We start from the raw sequence: 14306 nt of genomic DNA on the forward strand, positions 1-14306 counted from the left end.
TATTTTTAGTAGAGACAGGGTTTCACCATGTTGGCCAGGTTGGTCTCAAACTCCTGATCTCCAGTGGTCCACCTGCCTCGGCCTCCCAAAGTGCTGGGATTACAGGCATGAGCCACTGCACCCGGCCACTTTTCTACTTAGCTAAGCTCCAAGTGTTGCAGGATTTTCACACCAATGATCTGCTCAAATGTAAGAAAGAGAGGACCAATTTATTATCCCCAGATAGTTATTGAGGTCAGTTTTTAACAAGACCTTACGCTATTTAGTTTGCACGATGCTCAGAGTAACCTAAGAAAAAAAGATGGAAGGATGCTACTTTTTATAAATTAGTATCCCCTTTACTCCTTTAGAACAAGGGTGGGCAAAGTTTTCTGTAAACGTTCACATAGTAAATATTTCACGTAGTAAAGATTTTGCTGGCCAAATGATATATGCAGCAACTACCCAACTTTGCTATTGTAAAACAAAATCAGCTCTACCAATGATGCAACACATAACAAGTGATACACTATTGATAAACCGTACAAGATATAAATGAACAAACATGACTATGTTCCAATTAAACTTCATTTACAAAAACAGGTGTGGGCCATAGTGTGGTGATCTCTGCTTTAGAAAACTGTTCATCAAACTATGAATAAAATAATAGAAATAAAATAAATAACAAAATAATTAATAGAATAAAATAAAATTCTATTCTCATTCTTTCTTTCTGTATGTAAGTTTGATTTTCAGTATTAATGAAAAAGAGTGACTCAGCAAACAGCAACCAAAGGGACAGGAATTAACTCCTTTAATTTGTTCAACTCCAATAAGCATAATGAAAATTGATTTGTTATTTCAATGAATATTTCAACAAATGTTCCTCAACGGCACAGGGTAGCAGGGTAGGTGGAAGAAATCAGTCCCCTCACCTCCATCCTTACCTAGACTAGATCGTAAATGAAAATCAAATCACACAATATGTCACTTTTCTCATTGTCATGACATTTTTGTTTTCTTTGATCTGTTTGTTGTTTGTTTTGTTTTGTTTTTTGGCTTGTAGCAATAGAAAAGAGCTACAATGATGGAAAGAAACTACCTACCAAACCAGCAATTCTAAACACACTGCTTTGGTAGAAGACATTCTGTGATGATTCCAGTTTTTGATTATTAGATTATTCTACATTCATGTATTCCTTCTCAAACACTCTTCCTTTCTTTACATAAGTTTGATTTTCTACATCATTTTTCTTCTCTCTGCAGAACTTCTTTTAACATTTCTTAATGTTCTACTAAGGTCAATGAATTCTCTCAGTTTGTGTGTGTGTAAAAAATTTATTGTTTGAAGGAAATTTTGCTGGATACAGATTTTTAGGTTGGTGGCTTTTTTCTTTTAACACTTTGCTTATTTCATTCCACACTCTTCTTACTTACATGGTTTCTGAAGAGAAGTTCAGTGTAATTTTTATCCTTGTTCCTCTATAGGTAATATAAGCCAACAATACAATTCTAAGCCTCCCAGCCGACTGAATGGACTCCTCCTGTCAGCCAAGGGGATTCCAAAGTAAACCTGAAAAACTAGTTCAGGCCACGATAGGAAGTGGGGATATTATATGCCTCATTATACTCTCCTCCCTTAAGTATTCAGGCACAACTGACCCAAATTTAACATTGAAACAGAGATCTTAAGACTGATAAAATGAACTCCTTGTAGAAATAAGATACCAAATTCCAACTCATCTCCAGTATTGTATTACATGGCAGATAGCAGACCCTGAAATAAATCAGAGTATTTTACCTCAAAATATATTTCTTTGACATATTTTGAAATGGCCCTGCAAAGTAATCTCTTTTGGGAAAATCTCCTCTTTCCAGGTCTTTTCCTGATCCAGGAGAGATTCCGCTAAGAGTATGGTATCTTTTAAGGTCTGATAAGAGACATTTACCATCTATTCTCCCTGAAGCCTGCTACCTGGAGGCTTCATCTACATAATAAGAACACTGGTCTCCACAATCTCTTATCTAAAGCCAGACGCTCCTTTCTACTGATTCCAGATCTTCAGATAATAACTCTTTCAACCAATTGCCAATCAAAAAATCTTTTGAATCCCTCCATGACCTGGAAGCCCTTAATTCAAGTTGTCCCATCTTTCTGGATCAAACAAATGTAAAACTTACATGCATTGATTGATGTTTGCCTGTAACTTCTGTCCCCCTAAAATGTATACAATCAAGCTTTAACCCAACCGCCTTGGGTACATTTTCTCAGGACTTCTTGAGACTGTGACCCAGGCCCTGGTCACTCATATTTGGCTCAGAATAAATCTCTTTATTTTACAGAGTTTGACTCTTTGTTGACAGTAAGGTGGGTTTTTGTTTTTGTATTCTCTGAAATGACAAAGATTTTCTCTTTTATTTTCTACATCTGAATGTATTATGCCTAGATGTAGTTTTTTTTTTTTTTTTTTTGGGGGGGGTTATTTATCCTGTTTTATGTTCTCTGAGCTTCCTGGACCTATGGTTTGCTGTCAATTATTTTGTAAAATCTCCAGTCATTATTACTCCAGATATTTCTTCCATCTCTCTTTCTTCATCTGGTATTCCTATTATGCATATGATTTGCCTTTTGTAACTGTCCCTATGACTTGGATATTCTGTTCTTTCCCCTGGTGGTCCCTACCTGCTACCCCTACTTTGTCCTTGGTCTTTTTTCTCTCTGCTTTTCAGCTTGGCAAGCTTCTATTGACATATCTTCAAGCTCACTGATTCTTTCCTCAGCTGTGTCCAGTGTATTAATGACCACACCAAAGGCATTCATTTTTGTTATATTTATTTCCGGTATTACCTTTTCTTTCTTAGAGTTTTGGTCTCTCTTCTTACATTACCCGTCTGTTCTTGCATGTTGTCTACTTTTTTCCATTAAAGTCCTTCACATATTAATCATATTTAACTTTCTGCTCTGATAATTCCAGAATCTCTACTGTATCTGAGCCTGGTTTTGATGCTTGCCCTGTCTCTTCAGTCTGTGTATTTTGCCTCTTAGTATCATGTGTGTGTGTATATATATATATATATATATATATTTTTTTTTTTTTTTTTTTTTGAAACAGAGTGTCACTCTGTCACCTAGGCTGGAGTGTAGTAGTGCAATCTAGGCTCACTGCAGCCTCTTCCTCCTGGGTTCCAGCGATTCTCCTGCCTCAGGCTCCTGGGTAGCTGGGATTACAGGCACGTGCCACCACGCCCAGCTAATTTTTGTATTTTTAGTAGAGACGGGGTTTCACCACATTGGCTAGGCTGGTCTTGAACTCCTGACCTTAGATAATCTGCCCACCTTGGCCTCCCAAAGTGCTAGGATTAAAGGATTGAGCCACCGTGCCCAGCCAGAACCCCTTATAATTTTTTGCTGAATACCAGATATGATGTGTCAGGTAAAAGGAACTAAACAGGCCTTCAGTGTGAAGTTTTATGTTTATCTGGCTGGGAGTTAGGTCATATTTGCTGTTTGTTGTAGCTTGGCGTCAGAGGCTACAGTTTTCTCCCATGTCCTTGTTTTTTTCTCCCTATCATCTTTGGGTTTCCCTAGAGATCCCTTCTTTTTTTTTTTTTTTTTTTGAGACGGAGTCTCGCTGTGTCGCCCAGGCTGGAGTGCAGTGGCCAGATCTCAGCTCACTGCAAGCTCCGCCTCCCGGGTTTTTACGCCATTCTCCTGCCTCAGCCTCCCGAGTAGCCGGGACTACAGGCGCCCGCCACCTCGCCCAGCTAGTTTTTCGTATTTTTTAGTAGAGACGGGGTTTCACCGTGTTAGCCAGGATGGTCTCGAACTCCTGACCTCGTGATCCGCCTGTCTCGGCCTCCCAAAGTGCTGGGATTACAGGCTTGAGCCACCGTGCCCGGCCGTTTTTTTTTTTTTTTTTTTGAGATGGAGTCTCGCTCTGTCACCCAGGCTGGAGTGCAGTGGCCGGATCTCAGCTCACTGCAAGCTCCGCCTCCCGGGTTCACGCCATTCTCCTGCCTCAGCCTCCCGAGTAGCTGGGACTACAGGCGCCTGCCACCTCGCCTGGCTAAGTTTTTGTATTTTTAGTAGAGACGGGGTTTCACTGTGTTAGCCAGGATGGTCTCGATCTCCTGACCTCGTGATCCGCCCAGCCTCCCAAAGTGCTGGGATTACAGGCGTGAGCCACCGCGCCCGGCCAGAGATCCCTTCTTAAATAGGGTCTGAGCCTTGCAGTTATTTTAGCTGTAATCCTATTATCATACCAGAGTCCTACTGCTGTGGTAGTTAAGATGTCAGAGGAGGAAAAATATTCTACAGTTCTGTGATCAATTTTCAGTCTTTTAGTGAGTCTTTTACTTCTGGATTGTGACCTTCACAAGTGCTTCTCAGTTTTTGTTTTTCGTTTTTTTTTCACCTCTAACATGAGACAGTAAGGTTAGAAGTGGCTGGAATTGGGTATTTCCCTTCTCCCAGGTTGATTAGCCTCTGGTAAAATCTCAGTTGGTTAGGTTCTAGTAGAAGTTTCCCTTGAGGTCAGGCCTTTGTTAAGAACAAAATACTGACATTTAAGAAAGATGTTTCGATCCTGAGCAAGATGGCCGAATAGGAACAGCTCCAGTCTCCAACTCCCAGTGCGAGCGACACAGAAGACAGGTGATTTCTGCATTTTCAACTAAGGTACTGGGTTTATCTCACTAGGGAGTGCCTGACATTCAGTGCTGGTCAGCTGCTGCAGCCCGACCAGAGAGAGCTGAAGCAGGGCGAGGCATCGCCTCACCTGGGAAGCACAAGGGGGAAGGGAATCCCTTTTCCTAGCCAGGGGAACTGAGACACACAACACCTGGAAAATCGGGTAACTCCCACCCCAATACTGCGCTCTACCAAGGATCTTAGCAAACGGGCACACCAGGAGACTATATTCCACACCAGGCCGGGAGGGTCCCACACCCACGGAGCCTCCCTCATTGCTAGCACAGCAGTCTGCGATCTTGCGACAAGGCAGCAGCGAGGCTGGGGGAGGGGCGCCCGCCATTGCTGAGGCTTAAGTAGATAAACAAAGTGGCTGGGAAGCTCGAACTGGGTGGAGCTCACAGCAGCTCAAGGAGTCCTGCCTGTCTCTGTAGACTCCATCTCTGGGGACAGGGCACAGCTAAACAACAACAACAACAAAAAGCAGCTGAAACCTCTGCAGATGCAAACGATTCTGTCTGACAGCTTTGAAGTGAGCAGTGGATCTCCCAACACGGAGGTTGAGATCTGAGAACGGACAGACTACCTGCTCAAGTGGGTCCCTGACCTCTGAGTAGCCTAACTGGGAGACATCCCCCACTAGGGGCAGACCGACACCCCACACCTCACATGGTGGAGTACACCCCTGAGAGGAAGCTTCCATAGCAAGAATCAGACAGGTACACTCGCTGTTCAGCAATATTCTATCTTCTGCAGCCTCTGCTGCTGATACCCAGGCAAACAGGGTCTGGAGTGGACCTCAAGCAATCTCCAACAGACCTACAGCTGAGGGTCCTGACTGTTAGAAGGAAAACTAATAAACAGGAAGGACACCCACACCAAAACCCCATCAGTACGTCACCATCATCAAAGACTAGAGGCAGATAAAACCACAAAGATGGGGAAAAAGCAGGGCAGAAAAGCTGGAAATTCAAAAAATTAGAGCGCATCATCCCCTGCAAAGGAACGCAGCTCATCGCCAGCAATGGATCAAAGCTAGATGGAGAATGACTTTGACAAGATGAGAGAAGAAGGCTTCAGTCCATCAAACTTCTCAGAGCTAAAGGAGGAACTACGTACCCAGCGCAAAGAAACTAAAAATCTTGAAAAAAAAGTGGAAGAATTGATAACTAGAATAATTAATGCAGAGAAGGCCATAAACGAATGGACAGAGATGAAAACCATGACACCAGAAATACGTGACAAATGCACAAGCTTCAGTAACTGACTCGATCAACTGGAAGAAGGAGTATCAGCGATTGAGGATCAAATGAATGAAATGAAGCGAGAAGAGAAACCTAAAGAAAAAAGAAGAAAAAGAAATGAACAAAGCCTGCAAGAAGTATGGGATTATGTAAAAAGACCAAATCTACATCTGATTGGGGTGCCTGAAAGTGAGGGGGAAAATGGAACCAAGTTGGAAAACACTCTTCAGGATATCATCCAGGAGAACTTCCCCAACCTAGTAGGGCAGGCCAACATTCAAATCCAGGAAATACAGAGAATGCCACAAAGATACTCCTTGAGAAGAGCAACTCCAAGACACATATTTGCCAGATTCACCAAAGTTGAAATGAAGGGAAAAATCTTAAGGGCAGCCAGAGAGAAAGGTCGGGTTACCCACAAAGGGAAGCCCATCAGACTAACAGCAGATCTCTCGGCAGAAACTCTACAAGCCAGAAGAGAGTGGGGGCCAATATTCAACATTCTTAAAGAAAAGAATTTTAAACCCAGAATTTCATATCCAGCCAAACTAAGTTTCATAAGTGAAGGAGAAATAAAATCCTTTACAGAAAAGCAAATGCTTAGAGATTTTGTCACCACGAGGCCTGCCTTACAAGAGACCCTGAAGGAAGCACTAAACATGGAAAGGAACAACCGGTACCAGCCATTGCAAAAACATGCCAAAATGTAAAGACCATCAAGGCTAGGAAGAAACTGAATCAACTAACGAGCAAAATAACCAGTTAATATCATAATGGCAGGATCAAGTTCACACATAACAATATTAACCTTAAATGTAAATGGACTAAATGCTCCAATTAAAAGACACAGACTGGCAAACTGGATAAAGAGTCAAGACCCATCAGTTTGCTGTATTCAGGAGACCCATCTCACATGCAGAGACATACACAGACTCAAAGGGATGGAGGAAGGTCTACCAAGCAAATGGAGAACAAAAAAAAGCAGGGGTTGCAATACTAGTCTCTGATAAAACAGACTTTAAACCATCAAAGATCAAAAGAGACAAAGAAGGCCATTACATAATGGTAAAGGGATCAATTCAACAGGAAGAGCTAACTATCCTAAATATATATGCACCCAATACAGGAGCACCCAGATTCATAAAGCAAGTCCTTAAAGACTTACAAAGAGACTTAGACTCCCATACAATAATAATGGGAGACTTCGGCCGGGCGCGGTGGCTCACGCCTGTAATCCCAGCACTTTGGGAGGCCGAGGTGGGCGGATCACGAGGTCAGGAGATCGAGACCAGCCTGGCTAACACGGTGAAACACCGTCTCTACTTTAAAAATACAAAAAACTAGCCGGGCGAGGGGGCGGCGCCTGTAGTCCCAGCTACTAGGGAGGCTGAGGCAGGAGAATGGCGTGAACCCGGGAGGTGGAGCTTGCAGTGAGCTGAGATCTGGCCACTGCGCTCCAGCCTGGGCGACAGAGCGAGACTCCGTCTCAAAAAAAAAAAAAATAAATAATGGGAGACTTCAACACCCCACTGTCAACATTAGACAGATCAACGAGACAGAAAGTTAACAAGGATATCCAGGAATTGAACTCATCTCTGCAGCAAGCAGACCTAATACACATCTATAGAACTCTCCACCCCAAATCAACAGAATATACATTCTACTCAGCACCACATCAAACTTATTCCAAAATTGACCACATAATTGGAAGTAAAGCACTCCTCAGCAAATGTACAAGAACAGAAATTATAACAAACTGTCTCTCAGACCACAGTGCAATCAAACTAGAACTCAGGACTAAGAAACTCAATCAAAACCGCTCAACTACATGGAAACTGAATAACCTGCTCCTGAATGACTACTGGGTACATAACGAAATGAAGGCAGAAATAAAGATGTTCTTTGAAACCAATGAGAACAAAGATGCAACATACCAGAATCTCTGGGACACATTTAAAGCAGTGTGTAGAGGGAAATTTATAGCACTAAATGCACACAAGAGAAAGCTGGAAAGATCTAAAATTGACACTCTAACATCACAATTAAAAGAACTAGAGAAGCAAGAACAAACACATTCAAAAGCTAGCAGAAGGCAAGAAATAACTAAGATCAGAGCAGAACTGAAGGAGATAGAGACACAAAAAACCCTCCAAAAAATCAATGAATCCAGGAGTTGGTTTTTTGAAAAGATCAACAAAATTGATAGACTGCTAGCAAGACTAATAAAGAAGAAAAGAGAGAAGAATCAAATAGACGCAATAAAAAATGATAAAGAGGATATCACCACCGACCACACAGAAATACAAACTACCATCATAGAATACTATAAACACCTCTACGCAAATAAACTAGAAAATCTAGAAGAAATGGATAATTTCCTGGACACTTACACTCTCCCAAGACTAAACCAGGAAGAAGCTGAATTCCTGAATAGACCAATAGCAGGCTCTGATATTGAGGCAATAATTAATAGCCTACCAACCATAAAAAGCCCAGGACCAGATGGATTAACAGCCGAATTCTACCAGAGGTACAAAGAAGAACTGGTACCATTCCTTCTGAAACTATTCCAATCAACAGAAAAAGAGGGAATCCTCCCTAACTCATTTTATGAGGCCAACATCATCCTGATACCAAAGCCTGGCAGAGACACAACAAAAAAAGAGAATTTTAGACCAATATCCCTGATGAACATCAATGCAAAAATCCTCAATAAAATACTGGCAAACCGGATCCAGCAGCACATCAAAAAGCTTATCCACCATGATCAAGTGGGCTTCATCCCTGGGATGCAAGGCTGGTTCAACATACGCAAGTCAATAAACATAATCCAGCATATAAACAGAACCAAAGACAAAAACCACATGATTATCTCAATAGATGCAGAAAAGGCCTTTGACAAAATTCAACAGCCCTTCATGCTAAAAACGCTCAATAAATTCCGTATTGATGGAATATATCTCAAAATAATAAGAGCTATTTATGACAAACCCACAGCCAATATCATACTGAATGGGCAAAAACTGGAAAAATTCCCTTTGAAAACTGGCACAAGACAGGGATGCCCTCTCTCACCACTCCTGTTCAACATAGTGTTGGAAGTTCTGGCTAGGGCAATCAGGCAAGAGAAAGAAATAAAGGGTATTCAGTTAGGAAAAGAGGAAGTCAAATTGTCACTGTTTGCAGATGACATGATTGTATATTTAGAAAACCCCATTGTCTCAGCCCAAAATCTCCTTAAACTGATAAGAAACTTCAGCAAAGTCTCAGGATACAAAATTAATGTGCAAAAATCACAAGCATTCTTATACACCAGTAACAGACAAACAGAGAGCCAAATCATGAATGAACTTCCATTCACAATTGCTTCAAAGAGAATGAAATACCTAGGAATCCAACTTACTAGGGATGTAAAGGACTTCTTCAAGGAGAACTACAAACCATTGCTCAGTGAAATCAAAGAGGACACAAACAAATGGAAGAACATACCATGCTCATGGATAGGAAGAATCAATATCGTGAAAACGGGCATACTGCCCAAGGTAATTTATAGATTCAATGCCATCCCCATCAAGCTACCAATGACTTTCTTCACAGAATTGGAAAAAACTGCTTTAAAGTTCATGTGGAACCAAAAAAGAGCCCGCATTGCCAAGACAATCCTAAGTCAAAAGAACAAAGCTGGAGGCATCACCCTACCTGACTTCAAACTATACTACAAGGCTACAGTAACCAAAACAGCATGGTACTGGTACCAAAACAGAGATATAGACCAATGGAACAGAACAGAGTCCTCAGAAATAATACCACACATCTACAGCCATCTGATCTTTGACAAACCTCAGAAAAACAAGAAATGGGGAAAGGATTCCCTATTAAATAAATGGTGCTGGGAAAATTGGCTAGCCATAAGTGGAAAGCTGAAACTGGATCCTTTCCTTACTCCTTATACGAAAATTAATTCAAGATGGATTAGAGACTTAAATGTTAGACCTAATACCATAAAAACCCTAGAAGAAAACCTAGGTAATACCATTCAGGACATAGGCATGGGCAAGGACTTCATGTCTAAAACACCAAAAGCAATGGCAACAAAAGCCAAAATTGACAAATGGGATCTCATTAAACTGAAGAGCTTCTGCAGAGCAAAAGAAACTACCATCAGAGTGAACAGGCAACCTACAGAATGGGAGAAAATTTTTGCAATCTACTCATCTGACAAAGGGTTAATATCCAGAACCTACAAAGAACTCAAACAAATTTACAAGAAAAAAACAAACCACCCCATCGAAAAGTGGGCAAAGGATATGAACAGACAGTTCTCAAAAGAAGATATTCATACAGCCAACAGACACATGAAAACATGCTCATCATCACTGGCCATCAGAGAAATGCAAATCAAAACCACAATGAGATACCATCTCACACCAGTTAGAATGGCAATCATTAAAAAGTCAGGAAACAACAGGTGCTGGAGAGGATGTGGAGAAACAGGAACACTTTTACACTATTGGTGGGACTGTAAACTAGTTCAACCATTATGCAAAATAGTATGGCGACTCCTCAAGGATCTAGAACTAGAAATACCATATGACCCAGCCATCCCATTACTGGGTATATACCCAAAGGATTATAAATCATGCTGCTATAAAGACACATGCTCATTATGTTCATTGCGGCACTATTCACAATAGCAAAGACTTGGAATCAACCCAAATGTCCGTCAGTGACAGACTGGATTAAGAAAATGTGGCACATATACACCATGGAATACTATGCAGCCATAAAAAAGGATGAGTTTGTGTCCTTTGTAGGGACATGGATGCAGCTGGAAACCATCATTCTCAGCAAACTATCGCAAGAACAGAAAACCAAACACCGCATGTTCTCACTCATAGGTGGGAACTGAACAATGAGATCACTTGGACTCGGGAAGGGGAACATCACACACCGGGGCCTATCACGGTGGGGGGGGGAGGGGGGAGGGATTGCATTGGGAGTTATACCTGATGTAAATGATGAGTTGATGGGTGCTGACGAGTTGATGGGTGCAGCACGCCAACATGGCACAGGTATACATATGTAACAAACCTGCACGTTATCCACATGTACCCTAGAACTTAAAGTATAATAAAAAATAAAAAATAAATAAAAAATAAATAAAATAAAAAAAAGAACAAAGTACTCTGGGCATATTTCAAAATGGTACTTTTCTCCTCCCCACCATGCAAGAATATTGTATATTATATGTATTCATAGAAATATATATATTTGGGTTTTTTTTGAGACAGGGTCTCACTCTTTCACCCAGACTGGAATGCAGTGGCCTGAGCTCCAGTTCACCACAACCTCCGCCTCTCAGCCTCAAGGGATTCTCCCGCCTCAGTCTCCTGAGTAACTGGGATTACGGGTGCATGCCACTACTGCTCGGCTCATTTTTGTATTTTTAGTAGAGACGGGGTTTTTACCATGTTGGCCAGGCTGGTCTTGAACTCCTGACCTGTAATGATCCACCTGCCTCAGCCTCCCAAAGTACTGGGATTACAGGCATGAACCACTGCGCCCAGCCGGGAAAAGGACATTTTTTATTAGCTCTTCATTGCAAGAATCTGGAAGGCTCCTACAGGCAAAACTCACACCAGTGTGCAAGCCCAGAGTTATTAAATGCTAAAGCTAGTCTACACTCTAGTAGTTAATCCAATACCCTTCAAGCATCCTTACTCCATACAGGCAACTTCTGTTTCTGATAAGCTTTGATTCTCTGTAGCAGCCTATCATTCCAGCTTTTGGGGTGATAACTTCAATTCTATAATGGATCGGAGAAAAGCTGTTGATTCTGAGTTCTTCAGCTACTTGTTGTTGTTGTTGTGAGGACAGAATTGGCAACTTCCAAGCTCTTTTTTTTTTTTTTTAATTATTATTATTATTTTTTGAGATGAAGTCTAGCTCTGTTGCCAGGCTAGAGTGCAGTGGCACAGTCTCAGCTCACTGCAACCTCTGCCTCCCAGGTTCAAGCAATTCTCCTGTCTCAGCTTCCCACGTAGCTGGGACTACAGGCGCGTGCCACCACACCCAGCTAATTTTTGTATTTTTAGTAGAGATGGGGTTTCACCATGTTGGCCAAGATGGTCTTAATCTCTTGACTTTGTGATCCGCCCGCCTCAGCCTCCCAAAATGCTGGGATTACAGGCGTGAACTACCACACCTGGCCTGCAACTTCCAAGCTCTTTACATGTGGACTGGAAGCTGGAGGTCTAGTTATTACAAAATAGATTTCGGTCTTCAGTACTTGGACAACAAATGAGAATACTTTGAAGATTTAGGATAATCCAAGATCATTTTATGCTCTAATTGTGAGGTATATTTATATTTAAATAGGCACTGCTCTAAGCTATGAGGTATGAGGTATGAAAAATTTACCAGGCCCAGAGAGACATGAGTATGGGACTTCAGTCACACCTCCCCATCCATGCTTGCCTGGGGGCAATTGTTCCTAGGCTGCCTCACCCATTATCTTCACATTACTGGAAATCATAGACAAAGAACAATTATAGTCAATCAATAGTTTGTGCTATTTTAGTGTAAAATCTTGATAAACAACTCTGGAACTGCCTCTTCTTTTTCTTTAAAAATCCACTTGTAAATGCTACTAATTGGGGTGTATATTCCTGGTAACTGAATCTATGCTCCAGGGTTGCAGTCTCCAAGCTTAGCCCAAATAAACTCTACTTATATTGATTTTGCCTCAGCTTCTTCCTTTTAGGTCAATGACACTGTCTCAGTGATGACATTTATATTATTTGCTAATAAATTTAAATGTAATTTCAAATATTTATTTGAATAGTGTGGTGGCTCATTCCTGTAATCCCAGCACTTTGGAAGGCTGAGGTGGGAGGATCACTTGAGGTCAGGAGTTCTAGACCAGCCTAGGCAACATAGTGAGACCCCGTCTCTACGGGGGGAAAAAAAAGTTTTGAAATTAGGTAAATGCAAACAGGCTCATATTCCAAAAGATATCACACAATACTCAGCCTGCAACCTTGTTTTCTGTCATTTTAGAAAATCACATAAAACTCAAGGAATGCCATCCCCATTTCTACCAGGAATTTTTACTTAGAGGAAATATACTCTGCTTGTATTTATACATACAGTACCAACTCATATAAGGCTTTACTCTTTACCATATGTTAACTTCTCTCATTTGATAGATTTAATTACAATTACCTGATGAGGCAGGTAGGACAGGAACCATGTTATGGGTGGGCAATCTGGCTTAAGTTGCCTGAAGTCACAGAGTTAAGTGCTGGTCTTGGAATTCAGAACCAGGTCTCTCGGTGCACAGGCAATGCTGTTTCCAGTGATTAGACCAGGAGGCAGAAAGGTGAACCAAGTCTTCCTTATAATAATCTAACATAGTAACAATTACTGAACAAATACATATTTTTCTTTTTCTGAGACAGAGTCTCCTTCTGTTGCCCAGGCTGGAGTGCAGTGGTGTGATCTCAACTCACTACAACCTCTGCCTCCCGGGTTCAAGCGATTCTCGTGCCTCAGCCTCCCAAAATAGCTTGAAGTACAGGGGCATGCCATCACGCCCAGCTAATTTTTTTGTGTATTTTTAGTAGAGATGGGGTTTCACCATATTGGCCAGGCTCATCTTGAAATCCCGGCCTCAAGTGATCCACCCATCTTGGCCATGTGTGAGCCACTGCACCTGGCCACAAATAACAGACAATAACTATGACACAGAAAGAACGAGTGTTTGCATTCTAAATGAAATTTAAAATAGAAATGAAGTCATACAGTCATTTTAAGAGCTGGGAAATTCAGAGGGCAATTTGTTCCTCTGGGGACATGGACCATTATTTTGGGTATGTTAAACTTTTAGAATATATTTTGTACCTTGGAACTTCTGTATTATTGTTTTTATCATAAACACCGATTTTCATGTCTGTGATTTTAAACTTGCTGATTTTTTTTTTTCCCTTAATGAGATGGGGTCTTGCCACACTGGCCAGGCTGGTCTTGAATTCCTGGGCTCAGATGATCCTCCCAACTTGGCCTCCCAAAGTGCTGGGATTACAGGCAGGAGCCACTGCACGTGGCCAAAGCTTGCTGATTTTTAAGCATGCTTCTTTTCTTCCAACGGAGTCTTACCAAAGGTACAAAAGTGGTGCAGGACTGGTGAACAGAGGCCTGGCCTTGTTCATCAAATAGAGCCATCCACTTCCCAGGCCGATTTTCCTTGGGGAAATATCCTATTATACTGCCAAAAAGACATACTGTAAACTTTCCTCTTAGCTTCCCCCAAAGGGATCTACAGTCATTTAGCAGGTAACTCTGCGTTAGAGAAAACATACTCAGGCTTCTCAAGGGTACTAGACTTTGGTCCA

The 14306-nt window shown here is 41.5% G+C and overlaps 1 protein-coding gene across 1 annotated transcript in view; it reads left to right on the forward strand.

The window, feature by feature from the left end:
• Positions 1-14306, forward strand: part of ECT2L (epithelial cell transforming 2 like) — a 110995-nt gene that overhangs the window by 91004 nt on the left and 5685 nt on the right. The gene's annotated exons all lie outside the window — the stretch shown is intronic.

This window comes from Macaca mulatta, chromosome 4 (genome assembly GCF_049350105.2).
Source record: "Macaca mulatta isolate MMU2019108-1 chromosome 4, T2T-MMU8v2.0, whole genome shotgun sequence".
In the NCBI taxonomy this organism is placed as follows: domain Eukaryota; kingdom Metazoa; phylum Chordata; class Mammalia; order Primates; family Cercopithecidae; genus Macaca; species Macaca mulatta.